The sequence below is a fragment of the Rana temporaria genome, chromosome 8, assembly GCF_905171775.1.
Source record: "Rana temporaria chromosome 8, aRanTem1.1, whole genome shotgun sequence".
Classification (NCBI taxonomy): Eukaryota; Metazoa; Chordata; class Amphibia; order Anura; family Ranidae; genus Rana; species Rana temporaria.
This window is the reverse complement of record NC_053496.1, coordinates 152,773,377-152,797,127: the sequence shown is the minus strand read 5'-3', so window position 1 is coordinate 152,797,127 and position 23,751 is coordinate 152,773,377. Positions and strand designations below refer to the sequence as shown.

General features: G+C 44.4%; 1 long non-coding RNA gene across 1 annotated transcript; it reads right to left on the bottom strand.

Annotated features, from left to right (window-relative positions):
• Positions 1-16,814: 16,814 nt before the first annotated feature.
• LOC120910719 lies at positions 16,815-18,357 on the bottom strand. Its single transcript, XR_005741551.1, has 3 exons — positions 18,257-18,357; positions 18,018-18,144; positions 16,815-16,989 (listed from the first exon to the last, which is right to left on the bottom strand). It is a non-coding gene; the product is annotated as an uncharacterized LOC120910719 (long non-coding RNA).
• Between the last annotated feature and the right edge of the window lie 5,394 nt (positions 18,358-23,751).

Below are 23,751 nucleotides of genomic sequence, written 5' to 3'. Positions count from 1 at the left end.
GCACGGCCAGGGTTTTTTCGCCTTCCTCTGGATCAAACGGGGAGGAAGATTTGCCGAGTGTTTTGCGATTTGGAAATCGCCCTTCCCATCATCATTGAATACCTCCCCGATCAATTATCACTTTCCCCAGCGTTTTTCTGCGATTATGTCTAATCTGAGATACTCTGCAGAAATCATTTGTGGTCTAAAGCCATTCGCCTCAATATTACCAGCCATCACCAAAAAAGCTCTAAGGAATGAGCAACTGTTAAGCATAAATCGACGATTGACAGTCAAAAATTACATGCATTTACCCCAACCTAAGCACATATCATGCGCTTTGGTCAATACAAGGTCGGCAGTAAAACACAGACAAGAAATCCATGATTTCATTCTACAAAACGATTTAGACTGCCTCTTCATCACAGAAAGCTGGCTCACAGCTGACTGTAACACCATTCTGGGAGAATTGGTGCCAGAGAATTATCGCATTCTAACAGAAAACAGAGTGGGGCAAAGAGGAGGAGGCCTGGCAGTGATCCACAAGACTCACCTCTCGATCACTAAACCAGGCCTTCAGTACTCACTTCCATTTATGGAAACCCTCACTCTGCAACTGCAAACAAATCCCCAGGACACTGTTCACATACTCCTGTGCTATAGACCACCAGGTCCAAAAACGCACCTGCTCATGTCATTGACAGAGTTCATCTCCACCTATACCCTAAACACCAAACATCTCCTGCTGCTCAGGGATTTTAACCTCTGGGCCAACTCCTCACTGGACCCCGTCGCCGACGTCGTCATTGACCACTTGGAAGGATTAGGTCTGCAGCAACTAGTACAGGGGCCCACACATGCTTCAGGTCACACGCTCGATCTCATTATTCAGACAAGATCTGGAAATCAATATTCTGGAAAATGAACCGCAACCATGGACTGATCACCATGCCATTAAATTCACAATCAACATAAACGGTAAAACCGATGACAACACACTGGATTAGATCTCAGAAGAAGCTCCACTCGGAACTCTTCAAAACTACATTAGGGAACAAAATAAAAACAATCCAACTACATCAAACAGCCACAGAAACTCTTGATGCTACAGTCAGCCGACTTAGTAGCGCCAAAACGCACAACGTGCATCCGGAAAAACAACTCCAGCTGGTTTAACAACCAGCTGTCGTTGCTAAAGCAAGAGCGGAGCAGAAGCAGCCTGGAAAAGAAGCTCTTCAGAAAAACCACACCAATTATAAGATATTAACCAAAAAATACCATAAAGAAATCTTTATTGCCAAAAAAAAATAAAAAATTCCAATATTATCACCAATGCCCTAAACCGCCCTCGTGAACTCTTCAATCTAGTTACCAAGACCATGAACCCAGTCTGTCTAGAAGCCCCTAATTCTGATTCACAAGAATTTTTCAACGAATTATCGGATTATTTCATCAACAAAATTGAAAGAATCCGTGAAAGTATTCAGCAAAATACAACCTCCATCTACCCCCCCCCTAAATCACAAACCTAATACCCACATAATTCCGCCACAATCACCTAACTTCACTCTAAAACCCATTTCCATCGATGCCACTAAAAATATCATCAGGACTCTGCGATTTCGCACAGCGCCCAATGATATCATCCCCACTAAACTGCTGAAAGAATGTGCCGATATTTTGGCTCCAGCTATCATGCAGCTCATAAACCATTCAAGGAGGGCGTGGTGACACCCTTGCTGAAACAAGGTATAATCAAACTAATTCTAAAAAAAACACCCTCGACCCCAAAGACCCTAACCACCGTCGCCCCATAACAGGCCTGAATGTCTTCTCCAAGGTAATGGAGAAAGAAGTTGTACAACAGCTACAAGTTGTACAACAGCTACAACATCACTTAGACACCCATAAATTACTTGACCCATTCCAGTCCGGTTTCCGTCCGGGTCACGGGACAGAAACAGCACTGCTCAAAATATGGGATGACGCTCTAGAGGCCGCAGAGGAGAATCTTGTCTTCTAGTACTGCTGGACCTAAGTGCAGCTTTTGATACAGTAGACCACAAATTATTGCTGAAACGGCTAGTTGAAGTAGCTGGAGTTGCGGAATGTGATTTATCTTGGTTCTCCTCCTTCTTGGAAAACCGATCACAAATACAGTAGGTGACTGCGATATTGTGTCAATCTCTCTCCCTTTCTCGGCGAGATTGACCACCTACGAGCCCCATTGCAGGAGCCAGCGCCGAGCTGGCTTGCCGCGATGGAGACAAAGCCGTCATAGAAGCAACGGGAGATCCGACATGGATTCCCGCCAATTCTAGCTGCGGCGTTTGGTATGCATCCTGAGAGGGAGAACTCCACGCCAAATTTTAAATAAAAAAACCGACATGGGTACCCCCCCAGGAGCATACCAGGCCCTTAGGTCTGGTATGGGTTGTAAGGAGACCCCCCCTACGCCGAAAAACCGACGTGGGGGGTCCCCCCACAATCCATACCAGACCCGTATCCAAAGCACGCTACCTGGCCGGCCAGGAAATTAGTGGGGACGAGCGAGCGCCCCCCCTCCTGAGCCATACCAGGCCGCATGCCCTCAACATGGGGGGTTTGGGTGCTCTGGGGCAGGGGGGCGCACTGCGGGGCCCCCCCCACCCCAGAGCACCCTGTCCCCATGTTGATAAGGACAGGGCCTCTTCCCGACAACCCTGGCCGTTGGTTGTCGGGGTCTGCGGGCGGGGGGGCTCATCAGAATCTGGGAGCCCCCTCAAATAAAGGGGCCCCCAGATACCGGCCCCCCACCCTAAGTGAATGAATATGAGGTACATCGTATCCCTACCCATTCACCTGGAGGCAAAGTGTAAAAGTAAATAAACACACAATACAGGGTTTCTAAAATAATTTATTAGTCTGCTCCGGGGGCACCCCTGTCTTCTTTAGCTCTTTTAGCAGGGGGGGGCTTCTTCTTCACCACCGTCTGTTTCTTTTCCGCTCTCAGGGGTCTTCTCCGCTCTCCGGGAGTCTTCTTCTATCTTCTCTGCTCTCTGGTTCTTCTCCCGCTCTCTTATGATCTCTCTTATGATAGGCCTCTCTTATGATCTCTTATAATGTCACAGTTCCATCATGCTCCGGTACCTACCCACGTGGGTAGGTATCGGAGCATGATGGGACTGTGACATCATAAGAGAGGCCTATATAAATCGGATGCAAACCGCGCACCCGTCATTGCAGCGAGAAGAGGCGTCGTGTCAACATCGAAAGAAGGCAGAAGAAGAGAAGACGATGTCACAGAAGAGCCGGGCTGGCCACTGCTAGTAACTGAGCTAACACGAAGGTGAGATTGATTCCCATGTTTTTTTCCCAGTCACAAATCGAGCGGCCGTATTTTGAACGACTTGCAGACGAGTGATTTGGTATTTTGGGAGTCCAAGATAGAGGGCATTTGCATAGTCAAGTCTGGAGTTGATAATTGTTCCCACCACGACAGCTATGTCTTTTTTTGGGATAAAGGGAGTGAGTCTGCGTAGAAGGCGCAGCAGATGATGGGATCCGATAGGAGCTGCGGTGGCTCAACGCGATTGGCACTGCGCTGACAAGCCATTCACCTCTGCAGCTAGGGGTTCGGGTCTCGGCTACATGTGAATTGAGTTTGGTGATCTCAGCCCGGCTCCCAGTGGGTGTGCTATGCGAGGTAAGCCTGCCCCCTCCCACAAAAAAACACCACACTTACACGCACTCGAAATTGGGTTAACATGCACGCACTTTGAAAATAGAAGGGCTATTTTTAGGACTTTGTAGGCACAGTAACGGACCATATTTTATAGAAAAATATAAAAATGTATTAGAATCGTTTTAAAAAATCCTTTGCATATCACAGATCTTATATAGACATTCAAACAAAAACAAAAAGCATTGCATTAACTAGTGGAGAAACCATAAATATAGCTTCCAGAAAAAATTGGTACATTAATTCCAAAATAGCAAAAATATCCTGGAAGTTGTAGTGATCTCATAAATGTCCAATAAATGTAGTGATATAGATGTATAGTGTCCAGTAGTCCGGTTAGATAATTAATATCTTAGATGTTAGTATGATGACTATAAATTTGTTGTTCCGCAGCAACACAGGTTCTCCAGAGAACGCAATTTTAATTAACTGACTTCCAATACAGAATAAAGTACAAATTCCACAGACGATACAAAAATCCAACAGAGTATATAATTCCTAGACATGTGCCATATTTCTCAGTGAAGACCAGACCACCCAGATTATATTTCCTATTCACTGAATAGCTGAACAATTTGATTGGTCGTCTTTGATCTGAAAGACAGAATCTACTTCCTGTCTTCTAGAGTGCCAGGTAATTGTCACTCCCAGCAAGAGTAACTAATTAGTATTAGGGAGCAAACTAGTATACATCCTTGCATACCAATAAGCTACCTCTAATAAGTAATTAGATTATATGTGACCTGAGTAATGGTTTGATGTGTAAAATCGACTCCATCCTGTCTTTTTGCATATTTGACAATGGACAAGTGTCTTTTGATGTGTAACATGTAATTACAGGTTTGATGTACAAAATAGACTTCGTCCAGTCTCTTTGAATTACAGGTTTGAAATCTGGCCTGATCAATTTTGGACTTATAACACAATAATACGACATTATATTAATATAACAACATATACCCCCACTTGGATAGGTTCCAACTACTAGAACTGATCCATAAATCAAGCAACAAATGTCATTAGGTTGAGGTACTGGATGCTTTACAATGGCTCATATTAAATATTAAGTTGAGACTGGTTACATCTCTCTTCACCAACCTCTAAAATATCCCCATGAAACAGTTATTAGATAATGGTTCCAGTCTGTTCCTAGTTCCAGTCAAGCTGAATGGTTCCAGTCTGTTCCTAGTTCAAATCCAGTCTGCTAAGCTGATCCAGTCTGCTGATCCTATCCAGTCTGCTAAGCTGATCCAGTCTGCTGAGCCTATCCAGTCTGCTGAGCCTATCCAGTCTGCTAAGCTGATCCTGTCTGCTGAGCCTATCCAGTCTGCTAAGCTGATCCAGTCTGCTGAGCCTATTCAGTCTGCTGAGCCTATTCAGTCTGCTAACCTGATCCAGTCTGCTGAGCCTATCCAGTCTGCTAAGTGCTTGGATACAAAGTTTTTCATACTCCATGTTTGTGCGCACCTTCTATCAGTGGACACCACTGTTTACATCATCGTTTGTCGCTTTAAACAAGCTGACCTTCTGTTCCTGTCTACGAATCTGAGTTGGAGCAAGTACACCCACGGTGAGGTTCCAGTCCAGACTTACAGCCATCCATCGGGATATCCTGTACTATCGGGCCATCGTCCAGCCGAGCAGATTCGAGGGGAGTCCTTCCATGCGTTTATGATCTGTTGTCGCTGACAAGCAGATCCACGCTATCGGGTAAGAGTATTCCATCTACTCCTGTTTTTACCGTGCAGAAAGTCTTTCCTATGATGAGGATGTGGCCATACACCCCCTATTGATGGACTTTTTGTTTTTGTGTTTGGTTTTTCATTTCAAATGGAAACTCATTCACAGGCTACTGTGATCTTATCACATTGACGCATGTTTTTCACTTTTATACCTTTATAAGTGTTTTATTAGCGCTGCATATTTTTTCACTACGTTGAAAATTTGTTTACATTTTTTGGGGGCGCAAACTTAAGTCCTCTATCCAACAAAGACAGTTCTGATTGTGTCAAAATATGGGAACTAAAGGTTGTAAATGCCCACATCACCTACATCCTTGGTTTCTTTGGGTCTTGTTCGCCTCCCCCCTCTGCACCCTCTTTGTTTTCTACAGACCTTTTCACCACTTGATTGGCCCTGGGAAAACCCCAATTTTCAATCGCGTGAGTTGATCTAAGGGGAAATCTCTCGAGGGACCTAGCCTGTAAAGTTCTTGCACCTGATTAGCCCTCTCGTAATCTGCATAGCCAGAATTATGTGGACCTTCCCTGTCCCTTAGGGGAAAAAAAACGATTCCTCACATCAGATTCACTGTCATCATCGTAATCATACCTCCCTCTATCTGAGTAGTGGCGGATATTATGATGATTTTTTTGGCCCTGGTTTGGGCCATAATACTGACTAACTTAAGTCCCAATGTGTACCTAGGATGGAGGGGTTTTGTAGTCCTGACTGGCGCTTGAATCAGACACAAGTGTATGTCAGTTCCTCATTTTAGCCATTTCCATTTCCTTTCCTTTTATTTATTTTACTTTTTGCCCATATGCTAGTGTTGTTGCCGGTTCTGTCAAATAATTGTATAAATCAACAACTCCAGCAGTGAACTTTTATAGTTAAGATAAAATGAGGGCATTGATCCCATTTCAAAAATGGTTGATCTGCGTCCACGATCCCCGGATGCCAGGTCTGGGCGGTCCTATGGACGCCAAAACTGCATAATTAGTGGCGAGTCAGCGCGCCGCTCGTGCCCCTGGAAGAAGTCATCTCTTTGACGAAAGGGCGTAGGGAGGAGCGGCGTGCTGACGTCATCACTGTTTACCCACGACCATCCGGAAGGACGGGCGGAACATTCGAGCCGGCCGGCTTATACTTTACACAAACGCTACTTTACAAACATTGGATATGTGAGTGCAATTTCGTTTTATGTTAATAAATCGTTTTTATATAGCAATACTGCTCTATGTTGGTATTCTTGTTTTACTCCCGGGTTCGAATATATGCGGTGTGACCTGGCTAACTATCACCAAGTACGTATCCTGTGTGGAGGAATATATCAGTGGAGCAGTGGAAAAGAGCTTGGCATAGAGCCACATGCGATTTTGATCTGTTTAGTCGGTAAGCAGATTATTTACTAGAGGTGGAGGTGCCTGCATCCTGCTGTCTGACACTATTTTCCCGGATTGCTTTTGAACACAATATGGGTGCATCTGTGAATAACTTATGATCTCCATAGGAGTTGCAGCTGTTCATCACGGCTTTATGGACTATCATTCACTTTGATGTGCACTTGCTTCTTTTTTCTTTTTATCAACTGCACATAGAGCACATTAGTTTTGTTTTGCTTATATGTGATTTTATGTTATGTCATTCAATTGCTGACATTCAAATATGTCCACACAGTTATAGACATATTTATTCCCCAAGCAGCGCAGCTTACGTCCATTTTTAATTTATTTTATGTTTATCTGACATATTTTTGCTGCGGCAGCTAATTCACGTTTTTATATTAATAGATATCACATCATTAATATTAGATCTTAGAGACCAGCGCTGTATTAATTTACACATATCTAAAGATGCGCCGATCTCTCTGAATCCGGGCCAACGTCTTTATTCTAGCAATAGAACGAAAAAAAAATGCGCTGCAATAAACGAGGCACTAATTTTCAAAATGTAGAATGTGTCATCTCCATAACGAACGCTAGTTTTACCAGAATGAGCGCTCCCGTGCCCTAATTTAGTCTGAGCATGCCGATTAATTTTTAACAGATGGACGTGGCTACAAACGATCGTTTTTTTTCTATCGGTTAGGTATCCATCGTTAATTTTAAAACAAGTTTAAAAATGTTTAACCGATGGATAAATAACCACCGATCGTGTGTACGCGGCATAAGGGACAACAGGACAAACAGTCCAATAGATATGCCGATTTTTTGCAGACCAGAATATGAAAGCATTGTAGTAGAACAAAACGAAACAAAAAGATTTTTTTAATTCAAACGTCATTTCCCAAATTAGAACATCTAAGACATAAAGGATCATAGGCCATAACAGTTATAGAAATGGCCTGTATGACTGGGCCTCGTTAAGGCCCGGGGCACACAGGACATTAAGGCGCTCAATCCAGAGCGTTTCCCTACGGAGAACTTGTTTGTCCCAGTCGCCACCTCGTGGATCCCTAGGGATCACAGCGAGGGCAATAAATGATATCGATGAAGTGTCAAATTTATGATACAGGTCCAAATGTCTACTGAGAGATGTGATCATCTTTCCCCCGGCTGAATAGTAAACATGATCTTTAATGCGGCAGCGAAAATGTCTAATGGTCTTGCCTACATAAAATGCTTTGCATTTGCAGGTCATAAGTTAAACTACCCCTGAGTATCACAGTTGGCATGGAAATTTGGGACAAAAAGTTCTCTGTTGGGTAATGTAAAACTGGTACCGACATTGATCCAAGAACAAAAGGAGCATTTGCCACATTGGGCAATGCCGTTAGGTGAAGCACATGCATTTGAGGTATTAGAATAATGACTTCAGGTTAATTTATCTCGTAGAGATCTTGACCTCCTAAACGTAATGTCGGGTTTGTTATTAACATATTTATTGAGTATCGGATCATCACATAATAGTGACCAATGTTTCGCTAGGACATTCCGTAATTAAAAATGTTGGCAAGAGTACCAAGTGATAAATCTCACTGTCTGATTGGGGTTACTGGTCTTAACCTTGTACAGCAAGGAATTTCATGATTGCCGAAGAGCCTGACTATATGCTCTACGTAAAAGTGATTTACTGTATAAACATATAAAAATTGACAAATGGATAAAGCTAGTAATTGCTTAGTAATAGTAATATTTGCTTCTACTTTTCTGTGTAAGTACTATTCATTGTTATTTGCACCCATAGACTTACCCAAATATGTGTATATAATTTTGAATTAAATTTCTGTTTTATTTTCTGATATACAGTAGAGCAGCCTTGCACATTTTGGGTAGTTTGGTGCACAGCATCCCAGCCATGTCCTGTATCTTATTATATGTAATATAAATTCCTTCTGCATGAGTGAGATAAGAAGACAGGATGGAGCCACCATCTGGATTGTCTGTACAGTGATAATTATATATATATATATATATATATTATATATATATATATATATATATATATATATATATATATATATATGGGTGATAGTTTGCGGGCCGTGACAGAACTTATTTCTCTTTTGAAGTGCCAACAATGCATCCACTGAGGATCACCTTCTTTACACTCTGTAAGTGATTGCTTTTAATTCATGTGTCTGTCTGTTTTCCCTCTTTTAGGTAAGAGTTAAAGATCTTTACCTAAAAAATTCGGAAAAATTGGTCATTAGAGCATTTGAACTTGTCAACTAATTTAATCCGAAAGCCCTTAAAAAATTTAATCCGGACTCGCTATTTAAATGGAATCTCAGACCAGGGATCTGGAACATGTGCAATACAATATGTACAATTTTCCCCGCAGACAAAAGCCACAAGAGAAAATTTCGTGCTTTCAAGAAAAAAATTCCATCCCGCAAATTTGTTCGCCACTACAGTTGAAAATGGTTATTATTTAGATTTTTGGTCTGGTTTTATTCGCTAGATTCATTTAAAATCTTAGTATGAGTTCCTTAGTAGGTGCACATCAGCTTAATACATGTTAACAATATATTTTGCGCTACTAGAGAGTAAATGGAAAGTAACTGAAGGCTATGAGCTAATTGGCAGCAAAATCTGGTAGTGTTCACCTTTATATTCATTTTATATATTCATATCAGCCTCACTCCTATGCCATACCATAATAGGCATGATATGTGGTACATTGTGGTGGCAGTCATTTTGTTTGCATTGCAGTACATCACATGGGATGCATGGGAATCAGCTGTGCATTGGTAAGTGCTGCATTTAATTAAAAAAAGGTTTGTCTGTTTTTTAGTGCATTGGGTTGCAACGCAGATAGAAAGATATAGATGTAGCACTTACCCCTTAGAAGCCACTAAGCAGGGCCGGTGCAAGGATTTTTGCCAACTCAGGCGAAGGTGCATTTTGCCGACCCCTACCCCCCCCCCCCCCCGGCACGCACACGCGCACACTAGGGATGAGCTTTGTGTTCGTCTGTTCGTACGTTCAACGAATTTCGAACAAAACGGGTCGTTCGCGCCAAATTCGAGTGACGCGCGTCGGCCCATAATTCACTGCGGCGTTGCGCGCTGATGATTGGCCAAGCATGCACCATGACCCTGCATGCTTGGCCAATCACAAGGCGCAAAAAACGAAGAACCACAATTGGCCAAAGCCAGAGTGGCTTTGGCCAATTATGGCTCAGGGGGTTTAGTACACGCCCCACACTATATAAAGGCTTTGTTAAAGAAAAGAACAGTCAGACAGTTAGAAAGAGAGAGATAGATAGAGACACAGGCCCGGATTCAGATAGAGATACGACGGCGTATCTCCTGATACGCCGTCGTATCTCTGAGTTCCGTCGGTCGGATCTATGCAAACAAAAATCTGCGCCAAGCTAATAAAAATGATAAAACCTCTCCTTAGAACGGAGATTAGCAGAAAGTCCAAAAGAAAGTCCTTATGCACATAGGCAGAAGCTACTGATGTAATATTCAAAAACAATAATTCCATGGAAAGTGGCTATTGCTGAAATAATGGATCTTTCAATCACCCGGTGACATGTATACTTCGCACGATAGCTGCTGCCTTGAGAACATTGTGTTGCAGCGCAGTTTTCTTGTGTTTTTTTGTATTGGGTCGGATCTATGCGGCTGATTCATAGAATCAGGTTCCGCATAGATCTCCCTAAGATCCGACAGGTGTAAGTGACTTACAACGTCGGATCTTAGGCTGCAATTCCAGGCCGACCGCTAGGTGGCGTTTCATTTTTTACACGCGACGAATATGCAAATTAGGATTTCCGTCGAATTCAGAAACGAACGCCCACCCGTCGCTTTTTTTTTACGTCGCTTGCGTTCAGCTTTTTCCGGCATATAGTTACCCCTGCTATGTGAGGGGTATCCTATGTTAAGTATGGCCGTCGTTCCCCCGCCGAGTTTTGAATTTTTACGTCGTTTGCGTAAGTCGATTCAGAAAAGAGCTGGACGCAAGTTACGCTCACGCAGAAACCTATGATGTCCTAGCGACGTCATTTGGAGCAATGCACGCTGGGAAAATTCGCAGACGGCGCATGCGCTGTTCGATCGGCGCGGGGACGCGCCTGATTTAAATTGTAGACGCCCCCTAGCCATGGAATTTGAATTCCGCTGGGGGATTTACGATACGCCGCCGCAAGTTTTGAGGTAAGTGCTTTCTGAATTAAGCACTTGCCTCAAAAACTTGCGCCGGAGGATCGTAAATCAGATAGGTTACGCTAACCTATCTGAATCCGGCCCACAGTGTCTTTTCTACCAGATAGATAGATAGATAGAGCAGGAAGGCTAGGCAGTTTAGTTAAATTTACAGTGTGTAGAGCATATATATACATCCTAGCGTTGTACATATATTTATACACTGTATAGCTTAGCTAGATCAGCTATTCCTATTGTTAGGCAGTAGATTGTGCGAGATGCAGTGCTCTAACGTGTTGTATTGCCTGCATAGCGTTTAGTTTACACCTAAACATAGTACACAGTGTACTATGTACTAGTGGATGTGTGCTATTTAATTGCCCATAAACGCATTAGCTGTTACTGCACGCGGGCTATTTAATAGTGTATTAAGGGATATTGTGTAAGTGAGAACGTCATTCGCAGTCGGTAGAAAACGTCGTGAAAACGATCATGCAGTACGACGATACGAAACTTGATTATTGGACTTTATGATCAGTGGATGAGTTTGTGGGTTTGATGTGACATGTCACTGTCGTCAGCGCCCCCCCGATTGTCATTTTAATGTGCCATGTCATTTTGCTTAGGGCCCCAGGGAGGTCAGGATCGGCACTGGGTCTTGTAATGACCTGGGGGGAGTGGTGGCGGGGAAACTCATGCTATTTTTTTTCAATGATTTTTATCCATATTGCAGGGACCAAACATTAAATTAAAGCCGCAAGCAGTATTAAATTACTTTTTTCTGAGAGTAATCTCATGTTGTGCAGGGACATTTCTAAACACGTGCCACTACTATAGACACCCAGCAGGTACCATATTTAAAGGATTTTTTTTTTCACTTTAAGCATCATTAAAATCGCTGCTTAAGAAAAAACTACAGTTTTTAAAACTTTTTTTTCCATTAATACATGTTCCCTGGGACAAGACCCGGGTTCTCAAAGACGTTTTCCAACAAGAACTTGAATATTGGACTTTAAAATGAGCACTTTTGAATTCGAACGTTCGAGTCCTATAGACTTCAATGGGGTTCTAAATGTTCGCATGAACGATCGGTCTGTTCGAACGTTCTGGTGCGAACCGAACGCGGGTATGTTCGGCTCATCCCTAGCGCACACACACACCATACATTATATATGTATATATATCTTCCTCTATAGATGGCGTTATTCTGCATTGCGCTGTATAATGTACTATTGCTGGGATTTGTAGTCCTCTATAGCTGGTGGTATTCTCCATTGCGCTGCATAATGATTATACTGCGCAATGCAGATTACCACTGACCAGTTATATAGGAACTACAAATCCCAGCAATAATACATTATACAGTGCAATGGAGAATACCAGCAGCTATAGAGGAACAGCAAATCCCAGCAATACATTATATAAAACGCAATGCAGAATACCAGCAGTTACAGAGGACTACAAATCCCAGCAGTGCAGTGTGCTCTATCTCTCCTTCTCTGTCTTCTTTTTCCCATGTGTTCACCCTACAGAGGGTCTCCGTATAAATGCGGCAAGCAGTATAATAAGCAGCACACACAGTCACACATAAATAGGTATTTAATAAATGCCCTCCTACCTTCCACAGGGCTTCTTCACCTGTAACCTTCCAGTTTCTGTGTCTGCTGGCCCTGCCCCCTGCTCTCACTCGACTCCTCCCACTGGTCCCCTCACGTAGGCGCCGCCGCCGCCGCGTAGCCAAGGACGAGACAGGCGGAAAGATTGTCTGTCAGTGTCACACACTGAGACTGACAGAGTGACTCACTGCACAGGTCAGCGCTGCTGCGGGGACCGGGGGGACTCGTCCTGACTCCTTCAGATGCAGCCCGCAGCGGCAGCCCACAGACACACTCTACGATTGGGCGGGCAACTGCAGAGGCGTATCTGGTGAAAATTGTGCCTATGGCAAGCACTAAATCTGCGCCCCTGTCAAAACATTTGAAACCCATCTTTCAGCTAATACTGTCAGTATATACGGGTATATAGGGAGAACAGTAGGTTAGTGTTTGGCACTTGCCTCACTTGATTTGGGTTACAGGGATACAGGTGGGATGAAGATGACAGGGGGGATTGGAACTGGCAGAGGTGTAAAAGTGGGATGAAGATGACCGGGGAGGTGGTAGGAAGCTGGCAGAGGGGTACAGGTGGGATGAAGATGACAAGAGGGGGTGGAAGCTGGCAGAGGGGTACAGGTGGGATGAAGATGACAGGGGTGTTTAAAGCTGACAGAGGGGTACAGGTGGGATGAAGATGATGGGGGGGTTAGCTGGCAGAAAGGGGTACAGGTGGGATGAAGATGACAGGAGGGGTTGGAAGCTGGCAGAGGGGTATAGGTGGTGGGATGAAGATGACCGAGGGGGTGGAAGCTGGCAGAGGGGTACAGGTGGGATGAAGATGATGGGGGTTAGAAGCTGGCAGAGGGGTATAGGTGGTGGGATGAAGATGAAAGAGGGGGTGGAAGCTGGCAGAGGGGTACAGGTGGGATGAAGATAATGGGAGGTTAGAAGCTGGCAGAGGGGTATAGGTGGTGGGATGAAGATGACAGAGGGGGTGGGGGTGGTGGAATGGCAGTAACAGGGGGATGATAATGATGATGACTGGTGGTCAGTAGGTGGTATCATATACATATCAGGGCTGTGTGTGTGGGGTTGCTGGCAGCTGTGATTTTCAGGGCGCCCTCGGTCAGGAAGGTGACGTCACAGGATGTGTCTGGGTCAGGCAGCACCATTCGTCATGCTGTACCTTAGCTACAGACAGGCTCCCCGATGATCGGCAGGCACCAGCTCTGTCAGGATCCTCCGATACAGAGACCATTCTGCGTCCGTCCTGGAGAGTGGATCAGGGAGCTGCTCAGCCGCCGTTCTCTGCACATTGCAGGAGATCCGTAGAGCCCAGCAGAAGGGGAGGAACCGGAGGAGGATAGTACATAGACATGGCGCATGCGCCGTCCGTGAAAGAATCCCAGTGCGCAGGCTCCAAATTACGCCGCAAATCGTCAATGCTTTAGACGTGAACGTAACTTACGCACAGCCCTATTCGTGAAAGACTTACGCAAACGACGTAAAACGTAAAAAAATTTGACGGTGGCCCGACGTCCATACTTAAAGGGTCACTAAAGGAATTTTTTTTTTTTTAGCTAAATAGCTCCTTTATCTTACTGCAGTCCTGTTTCATGTCCTCATTGCTCGTTTTTGCTCTGATGTTGCTGTAATTCTACTCTGTTCTGGACACTTCCTGGTTGTCTGGCTCCTTATGAAAAAAGTCATGGAAGATTTTAGTTTAGTTTTCCTAGCCATGACTCTCTATGGCACTGTCCAGCACAGAGGCATAAAATAACATGCAAAGACTAAACTAGTTTCAGTTTCGTTTTTGCATCTAAGATGTTTGCGGCGTGGGCTTATGCCAGCATAACTTCTTTGTGGATCTGGCCGTTGACTCTAGCACAAGAAGAATGGCAGTCTCCAGGATCTCTCTCAGCAGTCTGTACTCACTAATGTCCTTGGAAAATTGGTTGCCTCCTTCCAAAATCCTTGCGACACTTTGACCCTGTGGTACCAGACTAGATCCTCAAAAACGACAATCCCTTAGTCAGCTTTCAGCAAGCAGGCCTCCAGGTTGTTCACAAGAGGCCTCGACACCACACAGGCAAATGGCAGAATGGCCTAGGTTGTGATCTCCTTCTCAAGAAAAAGACCAGGCAGCTTTCTGTATTATTGTATTAATTTAGACTCCTATAGCTGGATTCATGTACAGCGCCGCAACTTTAAAGTGGAGGTTCACCCGAAAAGTTAATTTTTAACATTAGATTGATGCTCATTTTGTCAAGGGGAATCGGGTAGTTTATTTAAAATCTAAGCAGTACTTACTGTTTTAGAGAGCGATCTTCTTCGCCGCCTCCGGGTATGGGCTGCGGGACTGGGCGTTTCTATTTGATTGACAGGCTTCCGACGGTCGCATACATCGCATCACGATTTTCCGAAAGTAGGCGAACGTTGGTGCGCAGGTGCCGTATAGAGCCTCGACGTTCGACTTCTTTCGGCTACTCGTGACGCGATGTATGCGACCGTCGGAAGCCTGTCGGAAGCCTGTCATTCAAATAGGAACGCCCAGTCCCGAAGACCATACCCGGAAGCGGCGGAGAAGATCGCTCTCTAAAACGGTAAGTACTGCTTAGATTTTTTAAAAAATACCCGATTTCCCTTGACAAAATGAGCATCAATCTAATGTTAAAAAAAATTCGGGTGAACTCCCGCTTTAAGGCGGCGTAGCGTATCGTAGTTACGCTACGCCGCCTTAAGTTGTGGTGGAAATTTGAAGATGTATTGTCATAATGGCACCCAGTCTTAGTACTGCCACAACCCGCTCTAAATAGAACTGACTGGGGCAGTCTGAGGCTGGTTGAATCTCGCCTGGTAGTAGAAAATGTCTTGAGGTTGGAGTGTGATGTTTGCGGCGTGGGCTTATGCCCGCCGGCGAGGGGCCCTCTGTGCATTTAGCACCGACGATCGTTGAGGAGGGGATGCGCTCACTCCGCAAGCACACAAGTGGTTATGGACAGATGTGCGCTCTTATCTGGGTCTTGTCTGATCAGCATGGCTTGGGATTCGTAGGCTTGGGCCTGTAGATAGCCTCCATTCTACCTTTAATAAGGGTATAATCTGGATATGCATTATTCTATGGAATGGCGCAGATTAAGGATTCTATCAGCGATTAATATAAGAGCTTGTGATCGTTCCTGCCCGGACACGCCCATAAGACTTTAGCCGGCATTGTATTCATTGTATGCATTTCTATTCATTGTATTGTATTGTGGTGTTTTTGTATTATTTTGTTATTGTTATATTATTGTATTGAATCCCTGTTGGAAGGGTTTCCGTATATGGGCATCTGCTGGGTGGAGCGGACACCCTGTGAGCTCACTTCCTTTGGAGGCGGTCACATGTTGTAACATCACTTCCTACTGGGTCTTTAATAAAACTGCCTGTGAGGGCGTCGGCAAACCAGTGATGACTGGGACAGTGACTTGAGAACAAGCTGGCGTGAGGTCTCTTGACTTGTATGGATGGGCAGAGAATGGATGGTGAGTGAACTTATTTAGCTTTAAGATGGATTATTTCATTAAGACTGAGTATGTGCCTTTTAGCACAGGGCAAAATGGCGGTATGCTCTGCATAAAGCCAATTTTGTCATGTCAAAGTTAGATAGGCAAGTACTGTATTCACAAAGTACTTGCCTCCTAACTTACGGCGGCGTAGCATAAATGTGGCCGGCGTAAGCGCGCCTAATTCAAATTAGGCTGAGGGGGCGTGTTTTATGTTAATGGGGGGTGACCTGACGTGATTGACGTTTTTTACGAACGGCGCATGCGCCGTCCGTGTACATATCCCAGTGTGCATTGAGGCAAAGTACGCCGCAAGGACGTATTGGTTTCGACATGGGCGTAAATTACGTCCAGCCCTATTCACGGACGACTTACGCAAACAATGTAAAATTTTCAAATTTTGACACGGGAACGGCGGCCATACTTAACATTACTAGAGAAAAATATATATGGAGTACATATGGAGCTTTTGCACAGTATACTGGGGAAAATAATTCCAAAAAGCATTACCGCCCCGGGTAGATAAATGAATATATATTCCCGGTCCTGGGATGTGGCATGGGACTATGCGAATGCGATAAGGAATATGTATAGTAATTACAAAGAGTTTGCTGAGATACCGCAGGGATCACTCATAATAGACAAAATTTGTTTAGATAAAAAATATAATTTAATTAAACATTGAACATATACAAAAATATATGGAATAAAAAACATGATCACATAAGATGATATATTTCACCAATTTGAGGGGTGACAAAGTGATGTATGCAGGGGGTCCAACATGTTTTGCCCATCGGGCTTCTTCAGGGACAAGAATGCATACTATATTATCTATAAATGAAAAACATGTAAGTATGGTATATTTCATATTTTTACATAATATAGAAAAATCACACTAATTATGTGAACATAGCCACGGTTTGCTGTAACTATAAGAATCAACATATTTCATATGAAAAACAGGTAGGTTAAGAATATGAGCACAAAAATTTATTAAAAATAATACTCGTCTAAAACTGGCAACACTATGTGAATAGACAAATTCCCCGGACAGGTGTCTGTACCTCAGTAGTGATCGCACACAAGATTCCCAGGCGTGTCCACCAATGGTTGCTAGATGGAAAGTCGGTATACGATATGGATCATCCGTGACCTATAGGTCATGGATGATCCATGGGTCTCACTAGAGGGGCGCACATAAAAGCAAGCAACATCAGAATAATAATATCAGAAAGGAATATAATCTGATATCTGTGTGAGGATAGAGAGTTAAAGGAGTGTATGAAAAAGGAAGGGGTAGAAAAAATTGTTTGCAGGTGACGTGGAAATATTCACCTGCTGTATATGCATGCACAAACAGCATTAGAGATGGTTAATAGGAGTAAAGCCATAAGAATGATAATAAAGAAAAAAATAAATAATAATAATTATATTAAATAAATAAATATTTAAGTGTACATATATATGTTAGGCAAAAGCTCATATTATGTTTTAGCTTGTAGGGCTTATAGTTGGATGCAACATATTGCATCAAATTATAACATTCTATTAAAAAGTTATATATATATATATATATATATATATATATATATATATATATATATATATATATATATATATATATATATATATATATCATGACGATTATGAGCAGTGTGGACTTACATCACAGATTTCCGTGGGATGAATATCATATAGCGGATGTCAAAAAGAATGGCTCACAGGAAGTGGGCTAATTAAAACCAGCTGCGTCCAATATGTTAGGCAATCTGGGATGATTACAAATGAAAATTTATTTCAAACTATAAAACAAAAGTAGTAAAGAAAGAAAAAAAGATACAAAATATAAAAATATGTACCTTTTAAAACCTCCAAAAAAGAAAGAAGGAATAAAGGAATACCCACGGGGATGCAGGGAAGAGACGGCCGCACAGCACACCACCAACCAGTATACAAAAAGTGGGGGAGTCCAAAAAAGACAGTTCCCTAGTACAAAGAGGGGACAATATTAGAGCTATGCACTGTGCCCCTGTCCTCCATGAATGAAGGGAGGGCAGTGCAAGCTCCAAATAAAGGTTGAAAAATCTTTGAGGTTTACCTGGATGTGGTGGCTGGGTTAAGGCACGGTCTGCCTGCTGGAGCCTGGGCGGATTATGTCTGGTGTGTGTGCTGCTTATATGCGCCCCAGGCACTCTGACGTACGAGACGTCAGAGCACTGAGGTGGACGGGCATAGTGCGTCAGGAGAGGCCGAGGATTCCCCTCCTGTCAGAGCGTGTGGGGGGGACCGCCCCTGGGGGATGACATGGTGGACCCGCCCCCTGGGCGGGATGAGAGAACGGCAATGCGTCTCAAGCAGTGTGACTTAACCCCCACACAGTGATGCACTGTAGAGGCGGATGATCACAGCACCATGGCCTCCGCCGTGGTTCAGAACAGATGCTGATCTGGTGATCACCCCTGGGCGCCCAACGAGCGTGACCCACGGGTATCGGATGGTGCATGGCCAGCGTACATGTATACAGCTGGATCACAGAGGGGGCAGTCCCCGGGAGTGTGTGTGCGAAGACAATACACTGAAGCACATAAAGTCACTGGGCATAAACATATCCACCACAGGGTGGCAGTATACAGATAGACGGACAGAAACAACTTTTACATATGCAGCAATACACAATATAGTCTACAAAATGTCATGTAGAGATCCTATTTATACACCTGGGGCAGCAACCTAGGTGCAGACATCATGCACCTTTTGGGGTAGCTGTCCCTTGGAGCACATACAAAAATTAGATCATCATTGAAGAATATTTAAAGATTAATATATTCACTAACGTGAAAATTGTTATTTTGAAAAAAACATCTACTGTGGAATCGTAATGCCCACGTAGACTAGTACTGGGAACGTACTCATGTCATACAGGTATATGATTGTGATCTAGCTGTACTCCATCTGATGTTGGGGATGGAGGAGTTTGTTGGAAACGCCATCTACCAGATGGTGAGGGCAAGTGGTGGAAGAGTATGTTGGATCCACGTCTGGTAGATGAATTGCGGAAACAGGGTGGAGCGAGCAGAATGTGACAATGTCTGCTCAATTGCTCACATGGGAGGAATATTGGATGTAAGTCCCCTCATGGGAGATGGGGGAATGAGCAAGGGAAACCGTAAAAATACACATGCATATATGGAACATAGCCGAAACCACAATGTGTTTACAAGAATGATTTGTAGCTCATGCTATCATTAAAGCGGAGTTCCGGCCACAATTTCACTTTTTAAATATAAATACCCCTGTATTACACAAGCTTAATGTATTCTAGTAAAGTTAGTCTGTAAACTAAGGTCCGTTTTGTTAGGTTGTTACAGCATTTAGACACTTTATAAAATAGAAATTCACTGGGGCCATCTTAAGTGTGGGCATCATGAAGCCAGACTGTATGACTTCCTGGATTTCAGCCTTGCAAATCTCGCACATGCTCAGTGCTGCACAAGCAGTGTCAGATCAGGTTTCAGCACATGTGCTGTCCAAGTCACATGATTCTTTGAGACTGGGGAGTGCACAGACTCCTGGAAAGTTACACCCACTACATTCCCAGGAGTCTGTGCGGTGTAGGTTAGGAAGCATTAAGCACCTAGGTGCAGGAAGTGGGAAGATTAACTATTCTGCCTAGCAACAACACTTTGAAGGCATCTAAAAAAAAAAAAAAAATTGTAAAGGACTAATGATATTTTTTTAAAACTACTGATGTAATGTTATATTTATGGGTGGAACTCCACTTTAAGGCCTGGGTATACAGTGGCTCTTAGTGTGTATATCCAACGTGCTTCTAGTTGGAGAAGCCGTTTGTCAATCTCACCGCCTCTCTCGTTAGGTGCGATGTGGCCGATGGCAAAAAAGCCCATCATGTCCACATCGTGCCCATGGAGTAACCCCATGTGCCTACTGATTTTGGTGTTTCAAGTAGTTTTTTGTTGACTGCCGATACGTGGTCACGTATACGGCAAAAGAAGTTGCGTTTTGTTTTGCCGATGTAAAAGGCCCCGCAATTACACTTCATTATGTATATAATGCCTATGGTTTGGCATGTAGCTCGAAATTTAGGTGTACAAATGTCGCCATTGGGCAGAAGTATATTACTGCCTTTGATGATATGGCGACAGTGATTTCATTTCATACATGGATAAGTACCTGTTAATGTGGGTTTGGGAATCGATTGAGTAGAGTAGTGACTGGATACATCATCGTCTCTTATTGATCTGGACCGCTTGAATGTAATTTCGGGATAGTTGTTCACAAACTTATTGATTTTGCTATCTGATGTCAAAAGGTGCCAGTATTGATTATATATTTTCCTTATTTTAGAGTGCTGTCTGCTGTATCTAGTGATTACCCGGGTGGTGTTTGATATCTTTTTTTCTTTTGGTGCATAAAGAAGCGTATTGCGGTCCTGGCAGTTTGCCCTATTGTAGGCCTTACGTAGGCAGCTTTTAGAGTACCCGCGGGCCCGTAGGCGGGCATAGAGTTGTCTTGCTTCTAAAACAAAATCGCTTTGTTCGGAACAGTTACGCTTGATGCTATGGCTATACAGTATGCTGGCAATCAAAGTCTTAGGCCGGGTACTCACGACCAAACATGTATGGTGAAAGCGGTCCGTCGGACCGTTTCCACCATACATGTCTGCCAGAGGGCTTCTGTACGATGGTTGTACACACCATCGTACAGAAGTCCGCGCGTAAACAATACGCGGGGCGTGTCCGCGGTGTCGCCGCGTCGATGACGCGGTGTCGCCGCGACAATGACGCGGCGACGTGGGCGGCCCGCCTTTAAAATGCTTCCACGCATGCGTCGAAGTCATTCGACGCATGCGAGGGACGGCGGGCGCCTGGACATGTACGGTAGGTCTGTACTGACGACCGTACATGTCCGAGCGGGCAGAATTCCAGCGGACTGTTTTAAAACAAGTCCAGGAATATTTGTCTGCTGGGAAAAGGCCCGGCGGGCAAATGTTTGCTGGAATTCGGCCCGCTCGCGCCCACACACGACCAAACATGTCTGCTGAAACTGGCCTGCGGGCCAGTTTCAGCAGACATGTTTGCTCGTGAGTATGGGGCCTTAGGGTGGGACCTCGAGGCATGAAGCAGGCTATTGCCTGCTGTTGGTTTCCGATAGAGGGTTTTTGTCTATTATGAGTGATCCCTGCGGTATCTCAGCAAACTCTTTGTAATTACTATACATATTCCTTATTGCATTCGCATAGTCCCACGCCACATCCCAGAACCGGGAATATATATTCACTTAACATTACTAGTCCAGCTATTTGATGGAATAACTTTACGCCTGAAAATGCCTTACGTAAATGGCGTATCTTTACTGCGATGGGCAAGCGTACGTCCGTGAATAGGCGTATCTAGTGATTTACATATTCTACGCCAAACTCAATGGAAGCGCCACCTAGCGGCCAGCCTAAATATTGCACCCTAAGATACGACGGTGCAAGCCGTCGTATCTTAGATAGGTTTAAGTGTATCTCTGTTTGAGAATACACTTAAACTTAGGACGGCGCAGATTCCGAGTTAGGTCGGCGTATCTACTGATACGTCGGCCTAACTCTTTATAAATCTAGCTACTAGTCACCATTTGGTCATCTCCCCCCAGGGATTAACCAGGGCTGTGTTAATATTCAGTTGCTGATTAGACTCTTCCTGCCCACAAACTTCCAGAACATTTCTGGACCAGCCAGAGGAATCAATCCTGCAGCCACTAAAACACAGAACAGGACAGAACAATCAACACAGCCAAACTGATTACAGTGAGCCAAAAAGTAATTTGTCTAACAAACAAATGCAGCTCAACTGAATACCCCAAACTAGATTTACCTAATCCTAGCACCTATCTAGGAGGGTGCTACATAAGTATCTTACATGGTTACATAGTTGGCAAGGTTCAATAAAGACACTAGTCCACCCAGTTCAACCTGAGTGTGTGTGTGTATGTCATTACCATTTTGCATATCACCGTACATTGTGTTTGCTATGAGACACATCTAGAAGTTTTTTAAATTTAGCTACACTCCTAGCTGGCACCACCAACTGTGATAGGGAGTTCCACATTCTTACCACTCTAACAGTAAAGAGCCCCTAACGGAGTTTGAGATTGACCGGTTTCTCATCCAACATCATTGTGTGGCCGCATGTCTTCTTTAGGGACCTTAGATTAAATAGATTTCTCCCAATGATACAGTTGTGGGAGGTTGCAAGCGGCAGTAACTCTTTTGAAAGAACTTGTATTGTAGTCAAAATATAACAGTTCACAACAAGCCTGGCAGAAGGCAGCCCGACCGGGAACACTCAGGCCCCGGACAAAACCGATGAGAATGGCCCGACGGACCGTTTTCATCGGTTCACCTCTGAAGTGGCCGTACGGCCGGATATGTGTACACACTGTCAGTCCAAAATCCGATCAGGTCAGAACGCGGTGACGTCAAACACACGACGTGCTGAATAAAACAAAGTTCAATGCTTCCAAGCATGCGTCGACTTGATTCTGAGCATGATTCACCCCATGACGCAGACATCACGAGGGGCACATGCACGACTAACATCCTCCTGTCTTTTCCCTTCCAGGTGACTCAACATATGCACTTGGGCCCCATCTCATGACTCCATACCGTAATCCCCAAACCAGAGGCCAGAGAAGATACAATACTGCACACATACGCACCCGTGCAGTGGTGGAGCGCACATTTGGCATCCTGAAGTCCTGTTTCCGATACCTGGATAAGTCCGGGGGGGCCCTGTTGTATTCCCCAAACTTTGTGTGCCAGATCATCGGTGCATGTTGCGTGCTGCACAACTATGCCATGAGAAAGGGCCTGGAGATTGACATATGTGATGACCTGACCCCCGAGCCACACAGTCCCCCCCTGCCCGAGGCTACCCCGTCTGCTGAAGGAACAGCAGTCAGGAGTTGCCTCGTGGAATGCATCTTTGCACGTTAAACACACACATTCATCATGGCACAAGGAGAATGCACGCATGCATACCACTGTGGTCCCTAGCTCACACACACCACATCCACCTCACATTGGTTTAGCCCAAGTCCACTGCGTGGGACTTGGGAGCAGCAACGCCACGCCAAGGCCCCAATGATGTTGCTGTCCATTCATACCACATTCACAAGGTCGTGGGGTTAACCTCTCCCTGACGATCCAAGGTGACACGCTTGCTGGCAGGAATGTCACACACACTCACAAACCAGTCACACTGTAACATCACCGGGCAAACACTGCCCCTGCAAACTGGTGTCCAGTGACCACTTCTGCACTCCTGACCGTGTGCAGTGACTAAAAAAAAAAAAAGGTATCATGCCATTGTCCGACATGGCATGCCCTTACAGGACGACGGCACATACATCTGTGCACGTCACACAAAACAAAAATAAAGCTCATACTCTAAGCTTCACTCGTCCAGAGGAGAGTCATTTGCCCTCTCGTGGGCCAGGCCTCGTGCCAAGGGTTCGGCTCCTCAATTGTTGTGGCGATGACTTAGGTGGGGGGGTGGGGCATCACGAGGAGGTTCATCCCCTGGGCTG